The sequence below is a fragment of the Geospiza fortis genome, unplaced genomic scaffold (assembly GCF_000277835.1).
Source record: "Geospiza fortis unplaced genomic scaffold, GeoFor_1.0 scaffold119, whole genome shotgun sequence".
Lineage (NCBI taxonomy): Eukaryota > Metazoa > Chordata > Aves > Passeriformes > Thraupidae > Geospiza > Geospiza fortis.
Window position 1 is genome coordinate 112,121 of NW_005054486.1, and position 18,825 is coordinate 130,945.

Genomic DNA, 18,825 nt, shown 5'->3' on the forward strand with positions numbered 1-18,825 from the left:
CAAAGGGTACTCACCTTCCCCCAGGTGGGATTTTGGGTCATCTGGCCACTGTGGGGCTGGATTGGGGCTCCAGAGGTGGGTGTGGAGCATTGCCTCTGCTGTGCCAGGGATGGGCAGCCCCTGCAGGGCTGGGATACAGGCTCTGGGGCTTGTGGTGCATGGCATTGCCTCACCAGAGCAAGACCTGACCTGCCCCTTTTCCCCACACAGGCACCTGAAATGTTTTGAGCAAGAAATCCTTCCAGTCTCTCACAGTGGGCTACCTGAGAGGGCCAAATAATGCATGCAGTTTAAAAAGAGGAAAGCTTCAGAGATGCACAGCTGCTCTGTAAATTCCTTCCAGAAACTAATGTATCATCCTGCAGTTTCTCTGTGAATTACCTCTGTGCATCTTGTTAAAATACGAGGTGTACACAAAGGAAATAACGTGATGTGCGCACTAATGCACAGCTGCTGTCCTTTCTTTATGAGAAAATTCCTCCCATTCCTTCTTGTAATCTATTTCTCAGCTGGGTCACTTTCAACTCAGCTCAGAGCTTTGCAATCGAGTTCAGTAGGAGAGAAGTATTTGCAAGTTATGAGGATTAGTTTCTTTGAACTCAGGGTACCAGTATTCCTGCAGCATAGAAGAAAAAAAAAAGAATTTGAATTGGAGGATAATAAAACATCTTTACTCTTCTTTGTACCTTCCCATGATAAAAAATAGAGCTGAAATGAAGAATATGACAGAATTCCCCTTAAATTCACTAGTGTCTATTCTTGAATTTTTCATTAACATTTATTATTTTTTCCCCCTCAGCAATTCAACAATGGCAAAATCAGTCTCTGTAATTAATTGCACATACAAAATATTTATATAGAACACTTGGTAGAACAAGCTCTTGCATAAGATAAAAGCCACATAATTCATTCCTATAATGCAGTCAGGGATGGGCAGCATATGTGCATAAATGCATATATACATGCATACAGACACTCCTTGTGGGTATCCAAAACTACAGGATGTCCTGGGGAGGGGAAAGAGCCTAAAGCTAAACATTTAACAACTCGTGTGTTGATGCATAATTAGTTGTTTCCATGACATGTGTATATATTCTCAAAAGTTCAGTATTTTTATTCATGATAAAATATGCATTGTTATTTCCACTATGTATTTTTTTCTTGACCTTCCCATTAAGAGAGTAGATTGTTTAAGTGAGTAAAAATTATAAAAATCACAGCCAGCTGTTCAGCTCAGGTACCAAGACATGTATGCCTACCCATACATATATAAATACATACCTGTCTTGGTGTATTACTAGTGTTTGACAATCTTGGTATTCTGTGATTGTTTTTTTAATTTTCTGTGTACAGTCAGGGGAAAGAGCCCCTGGATTGTAGGTTTGGCATGTCTTAGACCTGATACTGGGGGCTTCAATATGTTTGTAAAAATATTGTGCATGCTCTTTTATTTTCCAGGGATGACAACCAGCTATGGTTATTTGGGAACCCAGTGAATACCACTTTCAAAATAATGTCCCACTGTCTTTTTCTCTATTTTCTCCCAAGCAGGTAGGCAAACTCCTGTTAGCCTTCTCTAGTCTTTTGCCCCCACAAGTATAAAAAGAGAAAAGATATCTCCACAAATATAAAAATATCTACTTAATTGCAAAGTCTAATGTATTTCTCTTGGCTTTATTTCTCCTGACAGAAGTCATTGAAGTCTTGATGAAGACAGCCAAATTTCTGTTGATAACATAGTTATGCTTTGTAACTGAAGCAAATCCAATAGCAACTCTAAGTACAATTTCAAAAAATTGCTCTTTATCTTTTATTACCTCAACGATTTCTAGCTTGTGTTTGAACATTCATTAATTAAATCAGTCAACTGTAGGAAAGATATTTTACATCCTTTAGAACAATACCTAAAAATAGTCAAGTCAGATGTTCATTACTTAACTTATCCATGACGTGAGTTCCAGAGCAGTCATTAGGGCCTTTTATAACCATTGTGAGTCATTCCAAGTATTTCTTAAACTGTCCAAGATGCAATTTGCTAGTTAATTTCTGTTTGCAGTAATTTTCTTTAGAAAACACTGGAATTTTCCTTCAAAAAAACTGGACAATGGTCCAGTAGGAGTAGCTATTCCATTTGTGCTGGCCCAAATTTTTCAATGACTTTGAGCAAGGTGCTGAAATCTTCTCACTTGTGAAGAAATGGTAGCCCACAAATGGTTTTGTTAGAAATCAGAAGGGTAAGTAGCCTTAATATCTGCTGTGGGGGGTGTTTCAAATCTTCCATTATCCCAGGAAAGCCAGACTTCATCAAGGAGAGAACCACGAAGGAGTGCATCAGAAACACCAGAGGGAGGCTGTGAGAGTAATCAGGCTCTCATCTTCAAATTTTAAATAAGCTGTATAAAAATCTGAGCTGATATCCAGGTAGAAAATTTATTAGCCAGTTTCTTTTCACCTACCTAGAGGCACAAATGCCAAGAGTAGCTCAGACCACTGGACATGTTGATACTAATGTAGCTGCCATGCTCAATCAAGAATTTCAGAAAGGACAAAGTAGGCATCTGTAGATTGATTCCCCTTTAAGGTTTCTCCACTTGCACACACTGGTAAACATTTCATAACAATTACCTCCCAACTAAACAGCTGATGAAGGCTGACTCATGGTGAATGTTCTGAACTCTTCAAATGGCATTGCTGAAGCTCAAAGCAGAAAATATGCAGCGTGATAAAATTATGAAGAATAGAGCTGTATGCATATTTCCTTAAGTAATTGATCCACTGAAAGACTAACACTTATTTTGGAAAATGAAATGCCTAGATAAGCATTAGATTCATGAAGTGCACTAAGTAAAGTGAAATGTGCCAGAGTGTTTATGATCTCTTTTAACAGGAAGTTGAGTAGCAAGACGTGACAGCAGCATTTTTCTTTCTTGTTAAACGGCATTATATCCTGCCCTGAAATGTATCTTTATAGCTACTTAGAGCTGTAAGGTGTGGAGAAAAAGTTCTTCACTGAAAGGATGGTCAGGCATTTGAGCAGGCTGCCCAGGGAAGTGGAAGAATCAGCATAGCTGGCAGTGTTTAAAACAAACAGATTCATGTATCACTAGGGGATATGCTTTAGTGGTGAACACAGTGATGGTGGTGTGACAGATTCCATGATCTTGGAGGTCTTTTCCAACCTTAACACTTCTTTTATCCATATCTTATAAGCCTGCCAAGAGCCATCAGTAGAATTCAAATATAATAATTGGGAAATTAGTTGCAAAGTTGTGTACAGCACCACACTTACTGATTTCTAGCAGCACTTCTAAACTAATAGAGGTTTACATTTTCATTGCATGCTTATATCTCTCTTAACGGGAAAAGTCTGTATGTGTTTTAAGTTTCCAGCTTGCCAGAGGATGAACCAAGGCTGGAAATTGTCATATTTTAATGGCTGTGTCTCAAAAAAGTCCTTCTGCCAGCAGCATCTTGTGGGTTACCATCCTTATTCCTGGTCTTTACATCTTGACTGCATCACAGTTTGAGCAGAGGCTTGACCCATCTGAGAGTACACATGGGCCTCAGCAGAAAGAGGTATGTCAGAGAATAAATAACTTGTTGCACTTCTTCTACAGAAGTAAAAGAAAAAATTTTAAACACTTCTGTTACACTTCTTTAATTATAAGCAGATCTCACACCATGACATTTTTGCAGATTCTGCAAGGGATTTAGCGTAGCTCTCTCCCGGATAAACAGAAAACTCTTTTTCTGAACTTATTAGGGCTAAATATATTTCTTCTCCAATGAAAAAGAAAAAGGTGGCTTTACAAAAAAAGAAGAGATGCAGCACAAAAATATACAGGATATTTTACTGAATGTGTTAAATTAAATATTGATTTCCCATAATGTGCCATGGTAGCTTCACAAGAAAGGGAATTCCATTGCATGTATGAAACTCAACACCAGCACAAAACTTGCCCTAATATGATAGCAATCTTGAACTGACTGCAGGACTCTACTGGGCCATAGGCTTGCTTAAAACTCAGGCAAAACTTGAGGTAACTTCAGAGGGAATTTCAAGCAGTAGAACTTGCCTCTATTTTTTATGATTCCCTGGTCCCTCTGAAATGTTATAGCTGCGTTTTACTGGAAACTAAAGTTCACATCAAAACGTTAATTTCATTGTAAAATCGAGACAGAAAAATTGCAAATTGTCATCTGCATGATCATATTATCATATCATCACATTTCTTTTTTTTCCTTTTTTCCTTTTTTTACCTATTAATCATCAGCCCAAGGTACAGAACCTGTGTTAGTCCAAGTGAGTCAAGTTTTGAATGAAAGGACAGTGAAACTCGTTATGTGGAAAAAAATTATGAATACACTGATGACACAAGAAGTAGATGGTGAAAGATGCTGTTGTTTCAGTGATTTGCAGTTGTATGCCATGAGTAGCAGAAATTACAGAAGAGAAAGCTATTAAATTATTATTTCCATTCGTGATCCATAGCTAAATATTATTTTCACATGGCATAGAATATTTGTTTTACTTCTTCTTTCTTTTCCATCAATTTTCTTCCAAAAATCTGCGATAATAATAGTAGCAGTAAACAGAATAAATAATAAAATAAAATAATTTTAAAACAAATAAACCAAACCCTTTCTTGTGACAGAAATACCGTCAGGCATGGCAAAATGTGCAAATATAATTTGCTCCATAGGAGCCACTACTGTGTGAGTGTTTCAATAGCTGACCCAGTGCATCTTGACTAAATTGCTGTTTGAAGATACAAGTAGCTAGATGGAATCAGTTGTCCTCAAGGTAGCCTAAATATCTCATGCTGTGTTCATTAAGAACATCACTCAGAGTGCTCTGTTAGGATTCATGGGGTTCTTTGCTCAATTTGATCATCTTTAGAAGTGCACAAGATCACAGGCCAGATTCATCAAAGCAAGGGATAAAAGAGATTTTCCTTTGTACAGCTTGGATGTGGAGCTATTTTAAATTAAACTATTTTAATAAATTTAGTTTTCACTTCATTAACAGTTTTGCATTTTGTGGTGGATGACTGCTGAAGCAAGAATTATATGAAAAGTCTGTCCTTGTTTATATACAATTTTCAATTGTATACTGGAATTTTTGTGCTATTTTCTGGTAGAAAGCATTGCTAATTTGTGACTGTCTTAATGCAATAATAAAAGGGCCTCTGTAGAGATCCAATTATTAAAATTATTAGAGAGATGCCACTGCCCAAATTGAGGCACAAATGAGACTGTATACCAAAGTCAATAGAATGGATTTTTATTTAGCACTAAATGTGAGGTAGAGAGATAGGGAGAAGGAGAGTGGGGAGAGAAAGAAAGAGACAGAGAAGCAAAGAAAAATACCAGCACTCTGTAAATTCCACCAACATCCTGTCCTGGTCTCCTGAGTGACTTTTGCAGTCTTCTGGAGGTGGTGGTGTTGCAGGCTGTATCCATCAAGTGGTGGGGGAACAAATCCAAAGAGCACAAACCCCATTGGGTTCTACAGTCACTCAGCTTCAGGTGGGAATGCCCAGGGAAGGGGAGTTTCACACTGGGTAACGTAATACAAATCAAAATGGCCAAATATTTGATTAATTAATCACTAGCAGTCGCTCTCACAGCCTCTTAATACCAATTTTATTTTTACTTTTCCATACATGATGTAATTTGCATAAGATGATAGACTGTAGTTTTGGGCTTTTAAATTAGTAAAAGGAAAAAGATGACTCAAATTAGAGCTCATTTTAGGATTCTGCCATCTCAGTTTATGGGGACCTATAATTGTTTAGACCCAGGGAACTCAAAATGTGAATGAAAATTATGATTGTCAAAGTTTTAAAGGGAATACAGTACAAAGAATAAGATTTGGAGTGGGAGCATACTTGAAAATGTCAGGACCAAATAAAACCTGGGAGTGCCTGCACTGAAAACCACTTCTCTTTTGGAACCCATTTACCTGGGTGACATCTAGAGTTTGTTATAAAACATGATTTACTCACACAAGAGACAGCCAATCTATCTTTTTCTGCACACTTATTCTTCCTTGGACTACAGCATGTTTTGGGATCCCCTAACAACAGGACAATATCAACAACATTGGGTTGGAGGGAGTGGTTGGGGCAGTGTGGCTGTGACCAGGTTGACCTCTGCAGTGTCTGTTTTGTAGAATATTTTTATTAATATTTTTTTCTGCTATTGTTTGTTTTCTTATCTCATTGCTGTTTCTAGTAAGTTGCTCTTATCCCAACCTGTGATTTTTGTCTTTTGTTCCTCCAATTAATTGCTGCATTGAGGGAGAGAGGGAGAGCAAGCAATGTGTGGTTTTTTGTTCCAGTGGGAACACAAAATTGTGGAGCACCTTTGCTAAAGCATGACAACAGCACAGTCCATGAGGGAGACTGGAAGAACAACAATTATTATATGCTTTATACTCTGGAAATAGCTTGATTTTTCCCAATTCCAAACACTGAAAATTCTGCAGAAAGATGTCTTATCCTCTTCCTCCAAAAGTGGTGTTAAAAACTTATCAGAAACTTATCAGAAAAAGAAAAAGGTAATTCTATCCATTTTCTTGAAAACTCTAAAGGTAGTGTCAGGACTGAGACTTCTAAACTTGAGATGGAGAATCAAGTTAGAGTATTCCTGCTAGAGGCACAGCAGATTAAGAATAAAGACTAATAAGGAAATAATTTACAATTTTCTTCAACCTGCTTCTCACCACAGTATAATTAGCCATATACTTCCTAATTGCTGACTATTCCCAAATTTACTGATGCTTAAATTACAATCTGATATGTCATATGTTTATGTCACATTAAAGTCCCCTCTGCTTTAATTAACAGACATCTAATCTAGAAAATTTTCAGGCAAGTACAACAAGTATCACGGAGCAGCAATTAATTGTAAATGCTTTCAGACAAATCAAAGGAAGCCATTGAAGATATTTGTCTATCAGCTGACACGAACTTGGAGAGGAATGCTCACCCACATGCTTCACTGCCTCTGAACTCATGTAAATTATTCTCTTACAACTACCAGTTAAGTACATTTGTGCACAGAGAAGTCTCTAAGAATAAATGTCTTTGGCATTTTAAAGAGATAATGTCAGGATTCCTGTCCAACAGAGGAAAACAATCCTGTTTGTTTATCTAACTGAAACAGTGCAATAATGTGGAAAAAAGATGAGAGAGAAAGATACAATTTTGCTTTAACCATCTCAGTACTATATCCACTTCTTTCCAGAAGCAAGGCTTAACCCATGCACATAATGGCATTAGCACCTTCATTCAATGCTTGCACATTCAAAATGTGCAAAATTCAAAATATAAACGACCAAACTGGGATAAACCAATCTCTTATGATAGCCTTTCTCTAACAGAGGCCATAGATAAGTGTCTGCGGTAAGGTACATGAAAAAACATATTTAAGCATCCAGAAACAATACAAGAATGTAAACACATACTAAATGTCATCATCTCTTTTGATAAACTAAAAGCAAGTGGAGGTTTTTCTTCTCTGGTAAACCTCATGGTTATGGTAAACATCCTTTTTTTCAACGTCCTTTTTTCAACCTGCCCAGAAAACTGATAACCTGAAATCAAAACCCTGTTGTGGGGATGCTACTTTGAAGGTTGGAAACAGTGAAAAGATTAACTTTAGTAAATAACTTTACAATATAATGTCTTTAATAGAAAGTCTATTTTCCTCTGTCTTTAGCAGATAGTACTGGTACTGAATAAGTCTAGGAACAATATTCAGTCTTATGAACTTCTCAGTTTAGTACTCAAAAATAATTAATTCTGGCCTATCCTGATCATTTTCTTGCTTTTGGGTCTCTAAATCATACCTTGAACATTAGTTTAACCAAAAGGCTTTTTGATTAATATGTATGTATAAGGCACACAGTTCACTGCACTCCTAAAGTTCATCAGTTTACTGCCAAAAATTTTATTTTAATATGCAGCTTACTGCTCTTGGGGCCTAGGTTTTGAATTAAGCACTGGTTTTATGGCTGCATCCTTTTAAAGGGGTAAATGTACACTCATACTCCTCATAGTCCCTTCCTCACAATTTCTTTCATTTTTCTCTTGCATCAAGCACAAGTTGCCTTCTATAAAGAGTTTTGCTAGCACAAAACTTACTTTGCTAGCACAAAACTAGTTTTGCTACCTTAGTTTCTGCAGCATTGCACAGCATGACAAGGCCTCATTTACATAGATGAAGTTAAATTTCCCTTCTTTATTTTTGCTTTAGAAGCCAGTGGGAGCTATGTTCATACACCCAGTGACATTATCTGGTTATTAGACAATAAAGCAAAGAGTTGTGGGAAAAGCAAAAAATTCTGTAGGAAATTAGGAAGCTTCTTGGAGAATTCACAGCAGACATTTTTCAGCAATTGAGGCATAACAGAGAGATTATCCTTCTGATTTATTTCTGATTTTCTGAGACCACTGATTTGCGGTTGGAGCACAAAGGGAGCAGGTGAAAACGATTCTGTTCATCTCAGCCTCTGCCCAGCCAGGGTTTCCCATGTTTCCTTTGAATATTTGTGTTGTTCATCTGCTCACTTTTGCTGGTCACTCCAAACCAATGCAGAGCAGAAGGAGGCAGGTTCGTGGCAGTTCTAATCAGCAAATGTTTGCTGGCTATGAGCTGATAATGCACAGAGGGATCTGAGAGAATTTACTAAATACATTTCACAACTTCCTTAGGTATCACACTGAGGTAAATTCCTCAGACAGGGGAGGACAGAAGAATCATATCCTGAGTTGGAAGGGTCCCACAAGGATCATTAGGTCCAGCTCCTGGCTCTGCACATATAATGACAGCAGGATAGAATACAGATTTTGTTTCTGAAAGGAGCAAACATTCAGTCTCATATTATGCAAATATACCAAACTCACTACAAATCTGCTGATTTTCCTAATCTTATTAATTAATTTTCTAGTTGGAAGAGTCCCAGCTCCTGGCTCTTCACATATAATGACAGCTGGATAGAATACAGACTTTGTGTCTAAAGGGAGCAAAGATTCAGTCTCATATTACGTGAATATACCAAATTCACTACAAATCTGCTGACTCCAACCACCCATTTAAGGGTGAATTAGTTAGAATGTTTTGTGACTTTATTCCTAATCTTATTAATTAATTTTCTAGTAGTCTGTTATTACTATAAATTCTACATATTAACTCAACCCTTCTCTCATAGTGTGAACTGGTTTTTGCTTTCTTTTGCTTTCTTTTGTGATTCTCTCTTACTTAGATGATTGACAGATGTTTTTTGACTTAACTTCTGGTTTTGTTTTTTTTTCCACAGCCTGAAGACTTTAGGTTATTGAGCCACACTTGGTAGCTCTGGAAGCTGCAATTTCTTTTGCTTATGTCATGATACTGTTTAAGTCCTGACTCCTGAGACTGCTTTTATTGTCTGATAGGTCATCACAGCCATGAAAACACGTTGTAAAATGACTTGACAAGTAGCTTATATTTGCTCTGACTGGACTGAAGTGGGCAGAATGCCAAAACCTGTTGAGCCTCATCATTTTGCTTCATAAAATATTGAAGGGCGCAATGGATTCCGCCAAAAGCAACTCCTTTCTTCTCCTAAGGGGTCCTCCTTGGATTTTTTATAAAGGCTGTGGACAGACTTTGAACTCCATGGGTCAGGGGTCAGTAAAAGGTAATGCAGTAGTGGGATGAGCCCTTAACTCTCCCCAATGCTTCTTGAAAGAGGAATGTTTCAAAAAGAAAACAAAAAAAAGGCACAAGTTAAACACATAGTCCTTGATGTCTTGATTATCAGAGGCTTGTGAGCAGAGAAAATACAGTTAGGTAAACACGAAGTGAGGAAATAATGAGAGAAAAAGCCCATAATAAAAAAGGTCTATTGAAATGAGACTTTATGGACTTTTGCTGAGAGCACTTATGGCACTATATCAGTAAAACAGTAAAGTAGCAGGAGCTGTCTCCCATTTGCAAGAAATATAGAAAGAGTGCTCTAAAGAGACTTGTGTGTATAATAAGAGATAATCTGTGATGGTACCCAATATGCTGACCAAAAAGGCTGGTAATAAATCCCAACACCATTATTTTGTTTTTCACCATTTGTCTGTGTATTTATGAATATTATTAAAATTATATATCAAATTTTATTTTTTTTCACTACAACTCGGCTGGAGTAGTAATGAAATTCATGCCCACTGCTTTTCCCAGCTGCTCCTACAAATGGCATGAGAAGGAAATGTGGATATGTCTGATGTGTCCAGATGCCCAGAAGTAGAATTTCTTTTCTTCTTCCTGGTGATGTGTCCTGCTGGTCAGGGCACTGCTGATAGGGCCATGACTCTTCTTTACATCTCTCTTTCCAGGGCAGGATTTGTGTATGAGGTTTTCTCTCTCGATTTTATTATTTTGAGGTTAAAACTCACATCCGTCATTTCCATGTTGAGTAGGAACTACTGAAAACCCCCAGTCTGTGTCATACATCAAGAAGGAGAGGCTTCCACCCCAGGGAAATCTGGAAGGCAGAATCATCTTCCACATCATGGGGGCCCTTCTAAGTTCTCGGTGAGGTTGGCATTTTTACATTACATACACTGTCAGGATCTCTGAGAGGCTGATTATTTTCTGTATTTTCTAAAATTTGGTCTTTTTTATCTCTGTTTATTTGTCTGGATGTAGCAGTTGTGTGATACAGCATAGCATTGGCTTTACTGCATATGAATATACAAAAGCATTAATGAATTCATGACCAGCTTTCCATGTTAAAAAGTTTCTAGGCATCTACCCAGTTCCATAAAAGGATGTTTTTCTGAGCTATCATGCGACAGTTGATAAAAAAAATTCTAAAAAGAAGTAGAACCCAGGTTATGAAGAGGTACTGTGATTTCAAAAAACACATCTGTCAAATCAGGAACAGCTGGGACCCACAGTCATCTGTCCTGTCCAGTGAAAAATTCTGACTTTCTTTGGCTTGAATTTGCTGTATTTACTGCATCTGGCATTGGGAATTCAATGCCTCGCCTACAAAAATAATTTTCTGGTGTGGATTTCTACTATGCTGGACACTGGAAGCCAAGTTGCATACCAAATTCAGAAGGGAAAAAACCCAAACAACTTCAAATGGAAAGCATCTTACTGCACATTGGATTAATGTGCTGTCAGCAACATTATGTGTTATTGCGTCAGAAATGGAGAAAATAGAAACACAGTTTTAAAAAACCAGCCTGTGGAATTTTCCTTTTTCTGACCCTATTGCAGACTCTTCAGTCATAGAGAGCTGATCACTCTGTTTCCATTCTCAGCAGAATCATCAGTGCATGTGGACCTTCCTTCAGTGCTAGAAACCTAAAATGGGCTTTCAGCAAAGCACAATATTGCTGTGACTTGGCTGTGCAAGGAGTCACTGATAGAAAAAAAAAAATTCTCTGAAAATCATTACTGTTTGTTACACCAGATAGGTCTGTCCAAAAATCCTAAAAGTCATGACACAAGTATGGGAAAAATCCACCACTTTCTGGAGGCACAAATCAAGTGCCTGGATGTGTAGATACCATGACAGCTCTAATTTTGAGGTTTGGCAAATTCCTTGACTCCATTGCCTTCAATGTAAGAGGAATGGCAAAAGAAAGAGGCAAATTCCTGAGGCATCCAACTGTTTATAGGAAGGATTCAAGAGACCATTCTTAAAGGGGTGGAAGAATCTCCTAGTGTTGGGATGATGTCTGGTTGAATACCACTTGGTAGATCTTCAAAAACCTAAAAATATGCTTTCCCAACCTATATGTTTTTCTGGAATGATTATGTTGGTCTGGTTTACCTGCTATTTTCCATCCCTAACTTCTACAAATAAGATTATTTTCAGCTCAGTTACAAAGTCCCAACATTCAGGGATGTTTTGTATTTGCCTTTTTTTTTTTTTTTTTGATTGGTTGGTTGGTTGGTTTTAATCTGATTTGAACATAAGATTAAATTTTGCCATTAAGGGATGGATCCCACTTAACCTCAAAGAAGACAATTTTTTTTCCCCAAACAAACAGTAATAATTAATAACACATTTCTTCAGGCAGAAAACACGCATGGAAAAGCTTTGTGATGAATATTTAGGTTATTAGCATAGTAAAACAGGGGAATATGACTGAAATATTGTCAGCCCTTACATAATTAATGCTATTGAATGCATCCTACTACTGTATCTGTCTTTGTATTTATTCATGCCCCCAGGCTTATAAGACATAATTCTTTAGCTATATAAGTATGTATGTTTAGTATATACACATTTTGTACATTCTGCATTTTAAATATTAAAAGCTCTTTAATGAGGTAAGGTACCTCACTGCACACCACAATACCTCTCTTTGTCATACTTTTTCACCAGTGCACAGTTTTGTAGGTGCAGTTCATGGAAATACAGAATAACTGCTCAAGAAATCTCTGTTTTTATCACTGACAAAGCAGGGGAATTTCAGCTTCACCCTAGAATGACACATAAACATTATTATTTACAAAAAAAAACCCAAAGAGAAGTAGCAGAAAAACCTCTCTGATGCCAATCAATTATGTGGCAGGTAGTTTAACAACAGAATAATAATCTGGAATGGAGAAGTTTATTAGTAGGCATAAAAATGTTGGTTCCCTACTAAAGCTGCTGTTAATGTAGGTAAAACATAAGAAAAACAAAGTTCCTGAAAAAATACCAACAGCTTCATCAGTATGCACAGAAAGATTACTTGTAGTTACCTCTATCAACAAATGCTGCCAGTTCAAAATTTATTCATTGTTCTTCTACCTCTAGTAAATAATTAATGCATTTTGCACTCCCAAAATTTGTTTTGTCTCTCAGGCTTGGCATGGGAAGGTTTTTCCTGACTCTTAGTGAAGAAATTGTAAATAATTTTAAATATTAGAAGTGAGGAAGAATCCAACCTACCCTTATCTTTTCTAATGCAGAGCTGCAGTGCTATATATACGAGCAGTAACATTTGAAATTAAAACAAAAAAAAGGGACAAGATCAAGAGTGATATCTACTAAAATAACCAAAACCAGAGAATGGAAGAAAAAAAAATGTCTTTAGCAAAGAAATTTTTGGAAGAACAGGACCCCTCATTTGACAGCATGTTTTTCAGTTGTCTTTATTATTCTCCTACTAATCACCCACTAAACCTTCAGAATGTTGTCTGCTGATTGTGCCATCACTTTTGACCTCATCTTAGCCAGTTAAAGTATTTTTGACTTTTCAACACTAGAGATGTTAGTTCAGGACATTGCTCATATCCTCAAACCCCAGTGAGGTCCCACACTCCAAGATGTGAATTTATTGAGAATTTACTGTGAATTTATCTTCATTGAGAATCAGAGAGGGGTCAGAGCCACACAGAGGCTCTGAACAGCTGGGTTTCAGTCTTCCCAATGTGCAAAGCAGATTTTCCTACACAAAAATTCAGGCTGCCATACACCTTACTGCTTAGTGAGAGGTGTAACTCCAATCATTACTGAGATTTGTGCATGCAATATGCTAATTACAAGATTAGAAATGAATTTTGAAAGTTACTCTCACACAGGGTGAAGAAATGCTCTGTTTCAGCAGACATGGCAGTCAGACAAACAGCTGATTTTGCAAGCACCAGTTTTGAAGTACAGTCCCGGCAGCTACAAAAACCTTGTTTTGACTTCTAAAATGAGAGACTTGCTGTGGAGATCATTAAGAGAGAAGAAATAAAGTAAATCAAGATATTTCTATAGTGTCACTTCTCTGACCATAGCCTAAGATTAGAAATGAGATTTCGGAACAAAGAACATCCAGAATATTACACGAAATGAAACATCTACAAATGATTACAAGGAAAAATTTACTTTATTAGAAAGATAGGTGCTTTGATCAGTGTTAATGAACTGTACATGAAAGGTACGGGTTTCAAAGAAATGATGGAAACTACAATGTTGGAGGAATGTAATAATGTTTCAGGCTTTTTTGCCTCACACTCCTTGCTTAGTAGAAAATTAATGACTCATACGACTGAAAACTGTTATTTCAAGATTATTATTTTTGAAGAACTGCTAATTATTCCTAATGAAATTGCTTTACTGTGGATACAAGCATACAATCTGCTTCATCCACTTTGTGTTTATACAGCTCCCTGAGCTCTGAAACATGCAATCTAGCTACTGTACAGCACTCCCACAGCGCCAGGTTAAATGAGCCTTCCCATAAATATTTACCAATCAATTAATCAGTTTTGCTAATAATCACTTGCTTTTAGTATGACCACAGTGTTTGAAAACAAGCAGTCTGAGGACAGTGGATTTAATTTGCCTCTCTCAGGGCATGGCAATAATGGCTCATCTTGCTGAGAAAGCATTTGCCACACAACAAAAAAAAAAAAAAAGCGGATGAGTGGATGCTGGTCTTTGTCTTTCCTTGTGCTTTCTACTAAATGCAAAATTTAAATATACTGCAGCTCCAGGCATGCAAAAAGTGTTTCTGCACCTCAAGAAATCCTACCATTTCTGTTCACCTCTCATACGCACTAATTAATCTTTACATCATTTTTATTCAAAACCCTTGACAGGGCTGATTTCTGTGAGAAGCTGCTGGAAGTTTCCTCCATATCCAGAGGAGTCAATCCCTGGCAGGTCCAGAGATGGATGTGCCACTGGTCAAGGCTGGGCCAAATAGAAATGGTGATAATGCCCTTGTGGTAAAGAAGTTAAAAAAAAAAAAAAAAAACCAACAAAACCAAAACCAAAAATGTTATTGTGTCACTGACATATTTTCTGAAAATCCCTCCACCAGGATTTTTCTCCTGAGAAGCTGAGAGGCCTCAGAAATGAAATGTAAACAATAATTATCTGATGGCTGTGGAATGTGGTCTGGAGATGTTTTACCTGCAGATGCATCTTTGGTTGGTCTCACGTGGATTGTTTTTATTTAATGACCAATCCCAGTCCAGCTGTGTTGGGTTCTCTGGTCAGTCACAAGAAAGTCTTTCCAAGGTCTTATTTTACTTCTCATTATCCTGCTCAGATTTTGTTAGTAATAAATTCAATTAATATTTATAATTCAAGTCTGTTTTGCCCATGATGGTATTTGGTGAATGATCTCTTTCCCAGCCCTTAACTCATGAACCTTTTATTGTATTTTTTCTTCTCTGCCCAGCTGCAGAGAGAAGTGATAGAGGCTTTGGAGGGCGCCTGGCATCCAGACAGGATGAATCCACCACTGTACACGAAGTTACTGACCTCAAGATGTGCCTCTGAAGCTTTGTAGAGCAGAAGCAGAAACATAACCGGGGGATGATGCCCTAATTATTCCAGAGTTCAGCACCACCGCTGTGAGCAAAATAAAAGCCTGCAGTAAATGCACTGCAAAAATGTTTCTAAACTCCTGGCAAGCCTTATGGCAAAAAAAGGTTTTCTAACACTGAAATGCAGAGCTTAAGGAAACAGCTGTTGTCTCTGAAGATAGAGGCTGACAAATGGATTGGTGAAACACAAAGTTATCTTTCATTTGGCTTTAAGGTGAGTTCCTCATGGCTTTTGGGTAACACATTTTTTAATATTTTTGTTCTACATAAAAGCTGATCTAATTTAACAGCCCTTCCAGCAAAAGGCAAAATCCTGTTGTCACCCTTCCTTTAGTCACTTTTTCTTTCTCTCCTGTTTTTGGCACTAGTATTCTGCCTTTTCCCCTCCTACTGGCTGGGCTGCACAGCTGAGCCTGAGTCAGCTTACCAAAGTTATCAGCAGAAGTGAATCACTTCCATATGAAGCTGATAAGGGAAGCAAAAGTCTTTGCTGTATCAGCACAAGATATTCGCTTTAGTTCTTCACACTTTTGATTATTTTCATATAAATATATGAAAACATATATGTGTGTATGTATCATATTAAAGTAATTCCTCTATCATATTTACTTGTCATTGATCAGTCAGCTTAATCATCACAGAAAAGCCTGTTGCAACACCAAAAGGTTTCTCTGTGTTATTCTTGTCTTCTGCCTTCTGGAGATTGCCATGGTATCAGATAATGTAGCTGAATATCAATATTCCTGCTATTACAAATATATTATAAAAGGCCCTTAATTCATCATTCATTAATTTCATTTTTAGTGAAACAGTAGCTGAAACAAAGCTGCTAACTTGCCCCACCAGCCTGGTTTAGTTGGAAGTGGGCACTTTATAACACAATTTTGGATAGTGGGTGGTGATAACAAATACCAACAGACATGAAATGGAGGAACAGCCTTTTGTATGAGTTAACACAGAAGTATGAATTCCCGATGATTGGGTTTACTTCTTGTGTGCTACTAAGTGGCACACGATTTTCACAGTGGGCATCACAGAGCACTGAAAATTCAGGCTCAGTTGGTCAACCTTCTTTATTCTGTAATACACAGTGTCATTCATCAGCTGTCACTTTTAATTGCTGGGTGTTGGTCACCCAAAGAAAGAAACCTGTCAACAAAATCCATCAGGAATGTTGTTCTGGGAGAAGAGTTTAAGTGTTGCTGTTATCTGTTAAGTACAACAAGAAATCTTCAGATATAAAGGAGAAGGGAAACACAGTTACATACAACGGCTGATTACTGTCACTATTTTAAAAAATATGCTTTTATCTCTGTTTTTTTTTTTCTCATAAACACTTGTGTATCAGAGTGGGGAAGAAAAATGAACAAAACCACAAGGCTCAACTGGCAAGAAGAGATTTAAAATGCCCCAGACCAGTTTTGCAAACCATTCCATAATGTAGCTAGGGATACTCACAGCTACTTCAAGAAAATATTGTTCACCATTCTGTGGGCATCAAGGCCAGAACACACTGCTGCTTCTTTTTTTCAGGATTTGCAGTGGGAGACACTTGACCATTTACTCTCTGTTCCCTAGACATAAAAGGAGTACCAGAAATGCTCAGAGCAGAGAGCTGGAACTTCTGGGACAACAGGACATGAACTGGACCATGGATGGTGCTTCCAGGTCAGAAGCATCTATAACTACCAGGTAAAATTGTAGAACTGCAAAATTTAAAAATCACATCTTATGCACAAATATTTTACCACCTTTTTGCTGAAAAAAGAGATGTCTCAAAGTTATTACCAACATGTAAGAACAAAGTTAGAAAGTGATAATTTTATAAATGACACTTCTTTTCCCCCAGCTGACAAGACTGTTGAGAAGTAGTACTTTAAGGTAGGATGTAAGTAGGCTGTAAATCAGCTCAATTCCTTGTTGAAGGAGCAAATCTACACAGCAAAATAGTTGAAATCACTGGTTAAAAGTCCTGTAATTTAGTAAAGATGATCAGATTTTGTTATTTCCAAAGGGACACGTTACAGAGAGAGAGAGAGAGATATTCCTCTCCTCTTATCTCTCTTAAATCACATGAACAAGTATCAATGACATGGCCTCTATGTCCTTTCTCATTGAAATACAAGAAGGCTGTAGCAGAATGGGAAAAAGATGGAAAAAATCTCAGAACCCAAGGAAAATAAGAAACAAAATAACTCAGAAGTCTTGCATTGGGATAGTGTCCTAAAATCCCTATTTACAGAAAGAAATGCAAATTGATTGTTGAATAATTTTGACAAATTCTAATTTTAAAATAATGTGGAAAATCACATGTTGGTCATTCTGTATAGGAAAAAAATTCCTCGGTCAACTCTCTACTCCTAGATGAATGCTAGTGGAAGCTGGTTGGTGTTAATTTCACATTACTTTGCTGCTCATTGATTAATTGTAGGCAATTAATCTAAGGTAGTCATCTAGATTTTCTCTGCAGGTAGTGAAGAGGGAGCAGAACCCTTACTACACAATGTATCCCATCCTAAAATTTATATCTCTAGGGGCTCAGAGGCAAAAAATAATTATTTTCAGATGATCATACCTTGGAAAGAGATGCCCAAAAAGGTTTTCTTACCTGGATGACTAAATAAGGGTTTCAAGCTTATACTTAGTAAGTAGCTTTTACAGTTTTTCCAGCTTTAGTGTTTCAACATTCCTCAGAATTATTAGGTATTTACTTAGTCCTTGAGGCATGAAATGGAATAGGATGATAAATAGTTCAATGTGGGTATTTTACTTTTCGTAGAGGATGGATAGTAACAGCAGAAAAGAGGAGCTTAGTAAATAAAAAAACAGAAGGTTCTGAAAGCTATCGCCTGTGCTCCCTTTAAGCCACAGGCAAATCTCTGGAGACTGATTTTCCCCACTAGGACTTAACCACAAACCATTTAAAACATAAATAGTAAATAGAATGTAATTGTCCCTTGATTTCTGGCATTCTGACTGGTTTTAATGTTTCCCAATGGTTCAACATGAGGATATTTGCATTTTCTATTTTGTTTGTTTTCAAATAAAACCAACTCGTGAAGTCTAAACTTTAGAAAAAGACAGACTTAAGAATGTCTTTGCCCATTCTGAATTATCTACATACAGATTTTCATAGTTTTTTGCTTTATTTTTTTTCACAGCCCAACTTTTATTAGTTTCAGTTGGAGCTGCATTTTTGCAAATGAAAACTTCGCTGTGACAAGATAAGCACGAAGAAAATGAGGAACATCTTTCCTCTCAAAAGTCTGGTTTAAGTGACTTCCTTTGAATCATACAGTAATCTTGTGACAGATGATGATACAAAATGCATTTTCTAAGCTGGCATTACATTGCCTTAACTGTAGGAATAAAGCCCACTGAAAAACAGATTGCTGCTTCAGTGTTGGCATAAAACTGGAATTATAAACTTGCGTGATGAATTGCTGAGTGGCTCAGAACAAAAGATTTCAGCTAGATCAGAAAGAAAAGGCACTCCCTGAATTTATTATCCAG